General features: G+C 38.3%; 1 non-coding gene across 1 annotated transcript; it reads right to left on the bottom strand.

The window, feature by feature from the left end:
• Positions 1-11,480: 11,480 nt before the first annotated feature.
• On the bottom strand, positions 11,481-11,553 carry TRNAK-CUU. Its single transcript has one exon. It is a non-coding gene; the product is annotated as a tRNA-Lys (tRNA).
• Between the last annotated feature and the right edge of the window lie 204 nt (positions 11,554-11,757).

Here is an 11,757-nt window from a genome sequence, read left to right as displayed (position 1 = left end):
GGAGAAATGAAGAGGTATTAGTCAAAAGGTATGAAGTTTCATTTATTCAAGGTGAATAGGTCCTAGAGATTTACTGTAAGACTGTCTATAGTTAGTAATCCTGTATTGCATACCTACAGATTTGTTAAGAGGTAGATCTGATGTTGAGTGTTCTTTTCACAAAGTAGTAAAAATAAATGAATAAATAGGGCAGGAGGAAACTTTTGGAGGTAATGGATGTGCTTATGGCATGGATTGTGGCAATGATTTCACACATGTGTACTTATTTCCATATTCAAGTTGTGACAATGAAATATACACAGATTTTTCCATGTCAATCATACCTCAGTAAACTGGTTTTTAAAATAGAGAATTAGGGAAAAATTACTTCAGACATAAATATATACATATATATCCACATATATATATATCCACATATATATATATATATATATATATATATCATTGATAGTGCTGCTATAAACAGAGAGTGCATGTGCTCCTTTGAATTAGTATTTTTGTATTCTTTGGGCAAATATCTAGTAGTGCAATTATTGGGTCACAGGGTAGTTCTATTTTAATTTTCTGAGGAGCGCCCATACCCTTCCCCAGAGTGGCTGCACCAGTTTGCATTCCTACCAACAGTGTAAGAGGTTCCCTTTCTCCACAACCTTGTCAACATCCGTTGTTTTCTGTGTTGTTAATTTTAGCAATTCTGACAGGTATGAGGTGGTATCTCACTGTGGTTTTTATTTGTATTTCCCTGATGATGAGTGATGTTGAACATCTTTTCATGTCTTTTGGCCATCTGTGTCTTCTTTGGAAAAATGTCTATTCATGTCTTCTGCCCATTTCTTCACTGGATTATTTGTTTATTGGGTGTTGAATTTGGTAAGTTCTTTATAGATTTTGGATACTAATCCTTTATCAGATCATTTGCAAATATCTTCTCTCATTCTGCAGGCTGCCTTATAGTTTTGTTGATTGTTTCCTTTGCTGTGCAGAAGCTTTTTATCTTGATGAAGTCACAATAGTTTATTTTTGCTTTTGTTTCCCTTGTCTCTAGAGATGTGTCAGTAAGAAGTTGCTATGGCTGAGGTCAAAGATGCTGCTGCTCTTGTTGGGATGAGCACTGGGTGTTATATGGAAACCAACTTGACAATAAACTATTTAAGAAAAAAAAAAGATGCTGCTGCCTTAGAATAGCATTTAAATATTATTTTTATTTATCATACCTATATGGTTACATGCTTGTTCATGAACATGTAGATTTCTATTCTTAAGGAAGATATACACAAAGAAGAAAATCAGTGAAAAATGATACATTATGATGTTATAAGATAGGAAAAAGAAGAGTTTCCTAGAGTACCTGGGTGGTTCAGTTGGTTAAGTGTCTGACTTCGGCTCAGGTCATGATCTCACGGTTCATGGGTTCGAGCCCTGTGTTGGGCTCTGTGCTGACAGCTCAGAGCCTGGAGCCTGCTTCAGATTCATTCTCTCTCTCTCTCTCTCTTTCTTTCTTTCCTTGTCCCTCCCCTGCTTACTCTCTGTTTCTCTCTCTCAAAAATAAATAATCATTAAAAAATATTTTTTTAGTTCCCTTACTCCAGAGGAAGAAATTTTAAAGTTACCCAGCCAAGCTTTCCTTCCCTTCTTTAAGAAAGCAGGAATACTCTCCAGTACACCTGGAATACTCTCTTGCCCAACTTTCCAAGGGCTTTGTTGCCACACTGATAGGGGTTAGAATCTTGCTGAGTGATGTTGGACAAGTTATTCAACTTCTCTAGGCTTCATCTTCATCTGTAAAAGCAGATAATATGTATAATCTGCCAGTAGTTTAATGTGAGTATTAACTAATGTCTGTAAGGATCTGGCATGTAATAGTCAGTGGTAAGTAAATGTTGGCACCTTTTCTTATCACTCATGATTTGACCCTTCAGTTTACCATGTTTAATATATATTACATTATGCTCTGCTTACTTCACATTTGTGATGGTTAATTTTGTGTGTCCACTGGGCTAGGCCACAATACCCAGTATTTGGTCAAACATTATTCCAGATGTTTCTGTGAAGATATTCTTAAGATGAGATTAACATTTAAAATTGATAGCCTGATTAGAGGCGCCTGTGTGGCTCAATTGGTTAAGCGTCCAACTTTGACTCAGGTCATGATCTCACTGTTTGTGGGTTCGAGCCTCACGTCGGGCTCTGTGCTGACAGCCTAGCTCAGAGCCTGGAGCCTGCTTCAGATTCTGTGTCTCCCTCTCTCTCTAATCCTCCCCTGCTCATGCTGTCTCTTTCTCTCTCTGAAATAAATAAGACATTAAAAAAATTTTTTTTAATAAAAATAAAATTGATAGCCTGATTAAAGTAGATTCTCTCCACAATGCAGACAGCCTATCCAATCAGTTGAAGGCCTTAATTTTAAAAAGTCTGACCTTCCCTACCAGAGAAAAGGGAGCTCTGCCTGTAAATGGCTTTGGAATCAAGTTGCAACTCTTCTCTGGGTCGGATTTGCCAGCCTCCATAATCATATGAGCCAATTCCTTAAAATAAAAGTCTCTCTATGTATACATATTCTATCGGTTCTCTTTCTCTGGACAAACTTGACTAATACAACATGAAATATGTAATTGGTTAGTGCTTCATTAAGAACATTAGACTTTAAAGGTGGGAACTGTATTCTTTTAAGTTTTTCTTAAATGTGTCAATCTCCCACTCCTACCTATACCTAGCATCTACCTACCACATGATAGGTTTTTACTAACTACTTATGAAATGAATGATTGAATGTACAAATGAATGCTATAAAGGGAATCTGAAGGGAAAAGGCCTTCATTTAATTTAGGAACTTTATACATATAAAGTTTATGCAAATGTTGGGAGTTGTTTTCATTTAAATTTCTTTTGATTTGTTACTAAACAGATTAAGGGAAAGTTTATGCCTCTATAAAATAATAATTTGAAAAAGGGGAGACTTTTTTTTTATTAGTTGAGATGTGGGCAGAGAACAGGTGCTTTGAAGACTTGTACTAGGAATAGACACACAGCAAATATGGAAGTAGTTCACTGTGGTCACCAGCCATGGGCCCCTTGAAAGATGCTCTAAAACCATGACGCAAATAAAACGTGGGTAACAGTATCTATCTATTTATCTATCATCAGTTTTTAAGTGACCAGAAGCAGAAAATGAAAAAAATCAGAGGGACAAGAAAAAAAGACCATTTGTTGGACTGAATTTCCAATTTGAATAAAAAAACGAGTTTAAAGTCTGTTACAAAGGATCAAAGTGACCAGATTACAAAACTAGAAGGAGTAAAAATGAGGCTTAGAAGTGGCAGTCAGGAACCTGATTGGGAAAGCAAGCTGAAGCTGTTTGCCATTAAAGAGCTTTGGAGAAAAAGATCAAAACATAGTAAAAGCTGAAAGCTTTCAGCAATGATGAGGAAGAGATAATGCCCCAGAAACTTGAGGCCATCCAAAAAGAGACTGATTGTCTATGAAAGAATCTCTGAAATGTCTTTTTCCCTCTCCTGGCCAAACACTATGCTCCAAAGCTACCCCCTTTCGTCTACCCACCTCATCTCAAGAATCAAACCACACTTGCTTAAGGCTGGGGGGCCTGGGGAAGTGGTGATGCTTTCAAATTGAATACATTTGGTATATTCTCCAGTGATGGCCTTCTATGACTCTGACAAAGGCCATTCAGATTCTAGAGGTTAGGACTTTTGTAGGGACAAACAGTTAAAGGAAAAAAGAAGCAGCCTTTGTGCCAAGCCCTGAAACTAAGAGTTTTCCAAACACAGTGAGAGTCTGAGTGGGAGGGGTCTTATTTTTTATTTTTGTGAAAATCTGCTTTCTTTTCCTCTCTTTTCATTCCCTCTATCCTTTCCTGTCTTCCTCCCTTCCTTCCAAAAAATAATTAATGAGCTGGTACTATGTTCCCAGCACTGTTTACAGGTGCCAGAGATGTATCAGTAGTGACAAGAGGCCAGATCGAGAGAGACTGAGGGGTGCTCCTTATCAGGATTAGGCAGGGAAGTCCTCACATTAAAGTTGAAACCTGAATCATTAGAAGGAAGCAGCATACTAAACTCTATGGGAATATGATTCTAGGTAGAAGGGACAGAGTCAAGAATATGGTGTTTGAAGGACGAAACGAAGATCAAAGGGACGAAACTGGGTGGCTCCGTCAGTTAAGCATCTGACTCTTGATTTTGGCACAGGTCATGATCTCATGGTTGTGAGACTGAGCCCTGAGTCAGGCTCTTGCCTGAGCATGGTGCCTGCATGGGATTCTCTCTTCCTCACTCTCTCCGCCCCTCCCCAACACACATGCGCTCTCGTGCGCGCTCTTTCTCTCTTTAAATAAATAAACAAGCATTTTTTTTTAATTAAAAAAGGAAGATCAAAGTATCAGAAGCATAGTGGGTGAGGGGAAAATGGCAAGAGATGAGGTTGGAGAGGGTTACAGAAGCCATATCACATGGGCTTTGGAGACCAAGGTAAAGAGTCTGGATTTTATTGTAATTATCAAGGGAAGCCATTGGCAGGTTTTAACCAGGAGAGTGATATGATCTGATTTATGCATTCCATATATTTTTGACCTTTTCACTTGAACCCAGGCTAGTAATTTTGAGCCTAGCAGTGTCATTATAAAGCCTCAAATTACTAGCTCTAAATCAAATTGATCAGAAGTGCTGTTCACCCTTAGTAGATAGTTGAAGTCAGCATAGGAATGAACTCAATTTAAAAATGAGCAAAGGATTTGAATGACATTTCATAAAGAACATATATGAATGGCCAATAAGCCCATAAATAGATGTTCAACATGGTTAGTCAGGAAAATGCAAATTGAAATCACAGTGAGGTATCACTATATACATAGTAGAATGGCTAAGATTAAAGATAGACAATATTGAGTGCTGGTAAGGAGGTAAAGTAACTGGAACTCTCATATGGTGCTGATGGGACTGCAAAATGGTACAGCCACTTGGGAAAATAGTTTGGTAATTTCTTATATTTTCACTTTACAGTATGATTCAGAAATCCACTCCTAAATATTAACCCAAGAAAAATGAAAGCATATGTCCACATAAAGACCTGTACACACATATTCATAACAGCTTTATTCATAATAGCCAAAACCTGAAAACAATCCAAATATCCGTCAACAGGTGAATGGATAAACAAATTGTGATGTATTCATACAGTGAAATACAGTACTCTATTCAGCAGTACTGTACTGTATGAATGAACTACTGCTACAAACAAGCACGGATGAAAGTGAAAAACATTTATTTGGTAAACAAAACATTGCTCAATAAAAGAAGCCCGATGAAAAGAGTATATAATGTGGGATTCCACTTAATATGAAATACAAGAACGAATAATCATCCACATTGACAGAAAGGAGATCAGTGGTCACCTGGGACTTGGGCTGAGACTATAAAAGCCTCAAGCAAACTTTGGGGGATGATGGACGTTTCTATATCTTGGCTGTGGTGATGATTATACTTGTCTAAACTCATCAAACCATTTGTCTGTTTATTTATTTAAATGTTTATTTATTTATTTTAAGAGAGAGAGCAAGAGAGCAAGACAATGTGAACAGGGGAGAGGCAGAGAGAGAGGGAGAGAGAGAGAGAGAATACCAAGCAGGCTTTGCACTGTCAGCGCAGAGCCTGAGTGGGGCTTAATCCCACAAATCATGAGACCATGACCTGAGCTGAGATTAAGAGCTAGATGCTCAACCAATTGAGCCATTCAGGTGCCCCCAAACCATATATATAAAGTGAGTGCATTTTATATATGGAAATATAAAAACCAGCAGGAAATACTTTTAGTATATTCCCATGAGGGAGCCCTTACCTCTCATAAAAACTTTTAACCACAGGCCCTGTTAAGCCTTGTGTCATCAATATAGAGGCACACCTACCTTCTTACTTCTCTCCTCCCTTTTCCCACTTCCAACTCCAGGTGAGTTGGAAGGCTTACACTGTCCTCCACCCTGATCCTTGAAATCTTTGGTCGCAAAATTTCCTTCCTTGGTTGTACAATTACATCATTGGGCTTCACTGGGGTGACTCAGAGATCTCGTCTTCCAGGAGCTATGGATAAGTTGTTATAATCAGTGTTTCTTTTGGGGATATTGGCTAATTTAGCCTCATACACCCTATTGATAGGCCCACTTTCCATCCGGTTATTTTTAAAGACTTCCAGTATTAATCTATTCTTATTCTTAATCTAGTTGCTGTGTTTTTCTGGAACTATCCAGATTATTATAATTCCCTGTATTCATCATTTATTCCTTACATTGATAGAAGTACGTGTGTACACTTTACAGACAGATATATCCTTCACAGAGGAAACAGAACACTCATAGATGCCAACAGTCAAATGCACTACTGCAGAAAATGAAGAGAAGACTTTTTTCTTTCAGCACCCTACTGTGGGGTGCCTAAAATTGGGTCTACCACTTGAGTAAGTGGCTGAGTTAAATATTTTGACTTGAATTTCATAACTTGTCACAGTGATCCCATTGGCAGTAGAGTGGTGGGTTGCCGAGAAGGCAATTAATTATCTTTCTGTCTCCCTGTGTATTTAAATTTCGTTTCCTCTCCCTAAAGAGAGGTGATGCTATGGCTTACAACTAATATGCTCTTGCAGAGCTCTCCACACCAATTAGAAGGGTTCTGTGTTATGACATTCTTTGATAGGATGTTATGACACTCCTTGATAGAAAGCCGCTGTCCCATAGAAGCAGAAACTTCATCAAAAGCACAGAGAATCAAGGGTGTGCTTTAGACACCCTGAATGGGAGGGGACTGTGCTCACAAGGTCCATCAAACAAAGCTCCTCCCACACAGGTCTTTCCATGCAATCCAGCAGGTTCCCTGCATTTACCTTCTCGCTCCACCCTTATTCAGTACTCGGTTAGAGGGGGGCCTGTAATCTAGCATTTCTTAAATCACTACTTGGAACTCTTAAGTGTTTATTTAAAAGTCTGAAAGCCCTCTTTTGTGAAAGGTGAAATTGCCTGTAGCCCAGCAGTAGGCAAAAAGGTTGGGGTTAATTCTTGATGAGACTCATGCTTTTCACTGGGAAAGGGTGAGAGTCATTGCCATAAATTATGCTATGACACTTAAAATTAAAATCATGGATTTTAACATATCCATCTCCAACTCTAATTTCCTCTTAGAAAGGCTTGCCTGTGGTCTCACAGCAAATTTCCCTGTCTGGAAAATGGGAAATTTCATCTTAAAGATGTGAGATCAAGTTGATATTTACTTGGCACCTTAGATTCTTAGATACTGTTACGTTCCCATTATCAGTGCCACGAATTGCATAGATATCTCATTTTACCAATTCTTTCAGTCCCAATTCTTTCTTCTCTAGCTTTAAGTAGAGCCAATTCAAATAACAAATGATAACAAGCCAAACAACATCCTACTAGAGATTCAAAATATATTGCGTTTTCCTACCCCTGGTCCTCTTCTGATCAAATCAAAGTGTTAAAAACTGAGCATATACAACATCTTAGGTAGGTGTCAAATTCTGTAGGAAGATGTACAATTAATTCAACCACCTAGAGTCCTATTTGGCTGGACAATTCCTGACATTGAAATACCCATTCTCATTGGTACTTTTGAATCCAAATAGTGATAAAAATGTTTATCTATTTGGATTCTTAGACCTGTGGTGAAGAATTATGTTGAATTAGGTGACAGCTTTCAAAAATGAATAAAAATATTTATGTTAATGGTGGCGTCCTGTTGCCCAGTTTCATCTAGGAAAGCTTTCCAGATTTTATTCAGAGAAGCATTGTTCTGATGTTTTTACCCATGGTACCTCCTGATCCTTATATTCTGACGAAGATTACCTTTTCATTTTCCTGTCTGTCAATACCTGGCAGTCATTAATATACTGGTAGGATTTGTTGTGTGTGTTTTTGCCTGAAGTTTGAAATGAGAAATACATCAGGAAGTGATGAAACAACAGGGTAGAGCTAGACTGTGAGTCAGGAGGCATGGATTTTAGTCCAAGCTTTATTACTCACCAGTTGTATGATCTTGGGCAGATCACTTAATCTATGTCTTAGTTTCATCCTCTTTTAAGGTTTTTATTTAGCTATTTTGAGAAAGACAGCATGAGCAAGGGAAGGGCAGAGAAAGGGAGAGACAGAATCTCAAGTAGGCTCCGCACAGTCAGCGCGGAGCCTGACGTGGGACTCCAACTCACTAACTGCGAGATCATGACCTGAGCTGAAATCAAGAGTTGGCCACTCAACTGACTTGAGCCCACCAGGTGCCCCTCCTCCTCTTTTAAATGGAGGTGATGATGACTACTTTAAATGGGATAAATTAAAACAGATCTAGGCAAAGATTGGATCTTTGTTAATTATAAAATTAATGTCTGCAGCTCTCAGTTTTCACAGGCTGTACAGTAGCTCCAAGGATAAAAAATGGGCTTGCATTTCTTAGAACCAGCAAAAAGTATGAAATGAGGAACATTGTGGTAAAAAGATATTAGCAATAAGTTCTGCAGTAGGTATTTGTTTTTAATCCTTAGATGTTCTCAAGATATTACTATTTACCTACATATTAGGGTTAAAATAGGAATAAAGGAGAGGATAAAAAACAGATAAGGCATATTCCTACCTTGTGAGAGCTTAGGTCTATCATCAGCAAAAGAAATCTTTGGTACTGAAACATTAGTTCTATGTTTTATGAGCTTCTCAATTTCAGTAGAAAGTTGTTAATTTCCTTGAAATGTTTTGAAATCTGCTTGGAATCTGTAGTAGTTAAAAAAGATAGTTTTACAGAACTTTCTACTTGAATTAAGAGTTAGTAGTTAGAGGGGCGCCTGGGTGGCTTAGTCGGTTAAGCGTCCGACTTTTGCTTAGGTCATGATCTCGCGGTTCGTGGGTTCGAGCCCCGCGTCGGGCTCTGTGCTGACTGCCAGCTCAGAGCCTGGAGCCTGTTTCAGAGTCTATGACTCCCTCTCTCTCTGACCCTCCCCTGCTCACGCTGTCTCTCTCTCTCTGCTAGAAATAAATAAAACATTTAAAAAAATTAAAAAAAAAGAGTTAGTAGTTAGAGCCATTTCTGTGATTTTTCCATTAAAATCCCCAATAATCATTACTCTTCTTATCAAGAGCTAGTCAGGTTTATCTTATAGTGTGTGTGTGTGTGTGTGTGTGTGTGTGTATATGTATGTGTACGTGTGTGTGTGTGCATTCTCCTTATTTGGTCACTGTATTTGTTATGATACAGGCTAAGTTTCTATAACAAAGAGACCTAGAAATGCAGTAGCTTGTTCCATGAGGTCATTCAAAGATCTGGGCTCCTGAGTCAGCTCTGTCGTATGGAACATGTGGCTTCCATGTTGAGCATCCAAGGTAACTGCCTCAATTAGTGTCATTTCTCAGTTAGGGGGAAGGAGACAGAGAAGGTCCATGGTAGGCAGCTTTATCATTAAGGAAGTGGATCAGAAGCTGCATGCATCACTTCTTCTCACATCTCATTGGGCTGCACTTAGTTATGTTGCTACTTTAGCTGTAAGAGAGTCTGGGAAATGTACTGTCTAGATGGGTGGCAGGAGATTCTTTTTACAATTAATTAATTTTTAGTAATCTCTACACCCAACATGGGGCTCAAAATCATGACCCTGAGATCAAGAGTCATATACTCTTCTGACTGAGCCAGCCAGGGGCCCCTGAGATTCTATAATTTAAAGGAAGAAAGGGAGAGAGCACACTGGCCATTAATTAGCAGTTGCTGCCATATTCATTTATTCTTCCATCAATTTTAATTCGTATGTGACCACAGGTCTCTCTTTTATTCATGCTTTTACTGGTAGCATAAGGATATGGCTGGTAGTCCCTGCAAGCTGCAATTGAAATAGGACAAGAATACAAGAATGTTACTGGTCCTTGATTAAAAATTAAAAAAAAAATAAAAAAGATAAAAAAAAAAACAAAAAAAACGGGGCGCCCGGGTGGCTTAGTCGGTTAAGCATCCGACTTTCGCTCAGGTCATGATCTCGCGGTTCGTGGGTTCGAGCCCCGCGTCGGGCTCTGTGCTGACTGCCAGCTCAGAGCCTGGAGCCTGTTTCGGTCTGTGACTCCCTCTCTCTCTGACCCTCCCCTGCTGACGCTGTCTCTCTCTCTCCTAGAAATAAATAAAAAAGCATTAAAAATTAAAAAAAAAAATAAAGAATGTTACTGGTCCTTGGAATTCATTTCTTTTTTCTTTTTTCTTTTTGGATGTGTTTTGTTTTGTTTGTTTTTTTTTTAAGTTTCTTTATTTATTGAGAGAAAGAGAGAGAGAGAGATAGCATGAGTGGAGCAGGGGCAGAGAGAGAGGGAGAGAGAGAATCCCAAGCTGTTAGTGTGGAGCTTGATGCGGGGCTTGAACTAACGAACCATGAGATCATTACCTGAGCCGAAATCAAGAGTCAGATGCTTAACCAACTGAGCCACCCAGGTGCCCCTGGAATCAGTTTCTTATATGTCGCCCTATCTCTTTATCTATTATCTCTATCTATCTATCTAATCTGTCCTGTTTGTCTCAGCTTATGATATGAGTTTCAACTTCTTGTTTTTAGGTAGATTCAGTTTTGGCAAGGAATCTGTATATATATTTTTGGGAAAGTAACTGCATGCTAATGAGTAATAGGAGTTAAAAAAGAGTAGAAATAATTATAAGGCACCTGTCAAAAGTGAAGTGCTATAGAAATGCTAAATAATGACACTAATAAAAAACTGATTGTCGTGACTTCAAAGGAAGTGTTAAGTTGGAGTGTTTTGACGTGTATGGCATTTGAAAGATCTAAATAGGTGTTTAGACACTCACATGAGAGACTGTTCTAGCCACTCAAGAGAAATAAGAGTCTGTTCTACCCACTCAATGTTTTGATGCTTCCGTGAGAATTTTATCATCTTTAAATATTATTTTAAAAATAAGGATTGTGTTGTCTTTATCAAATTCATATAAAGAAAGGACATTGCCTAACAAAAATGTGACATTCTTCTCAGACTGCCTGGCTTTGTACCTTAAGTTCCTGGAGTCTCTGCCTCTGAAATGACCCAATGCCCCTGAATCTGTGTGTTGACCAGACATGCAAATGTTAGGACTGCAAATCAGTGTGAATTTTTGTTAGAGTTAGAGCTTTTGGTCAGGCAACTTTCTTGTTTTCAAGACATATCTTTAAATATTTAGTCAACAACAGAGGCAAAGAAATAATTTTTTAAAAAAAGACAATTTAATGCAAAAGACCCACCAAAGGCAAAAATCTAGTGACTTGAATATAAGGTATAGAAAAATGAATGGATGTTGCTTATAAATATCCGTAGTTTTAAAATAAGAAAAGATAAAGACTTTGAGTCCTAAATCTCTAAATATTTGAGATATCCTCAAGCTCAACACTATCAGTACCCGTGCATGCTTCGATTTAAAATACAAGTTCTATTTGTTATTATTATTTTTAAGTAGGTTCTATGCCCAACATGGGGCTTGAACTCATGACCTTGAGATCAAGAGCCACATGCTCTACTGACTGAGCCAGCCAGGCACCCATGAGTATTAATTCTAAAGCATTATTTAGCAAAGTGGTAAAACCTCTGGCTTTGGACTCAGAGTTGAGTTCAAATCTATTTGGTCATCTTGGGCTACCATATGATCTTCTTTCTCCATACCTCAGTTTCTTCACTGGCTGAATGAGTATTAGATATTTTTAAAATTGTATTTTTTGAGAGAGAGAGAGAGAGCAGATGGG

This window comes from Hyaena hyaena, unplaced genomic scaffold (genome assembly GCF_003009895.1).
Source record: "Hyaena hyaena isolate Hyena2069 unplaced genomic scaffold, ASM300989v1 scaffold_542, whole genome shotgun sequence".
Classification (NCBI taxonomy): Eukaryota; Metazoa; Chordata; class Mammalia; order Carnivora; family Hyaenidae; genus Hyaena; species Hyaena hyaena.
Note: the sequence above shows the minus strand (reverse complement) of the source record. Positions and strands in the feature narration are given on the sequence as shown.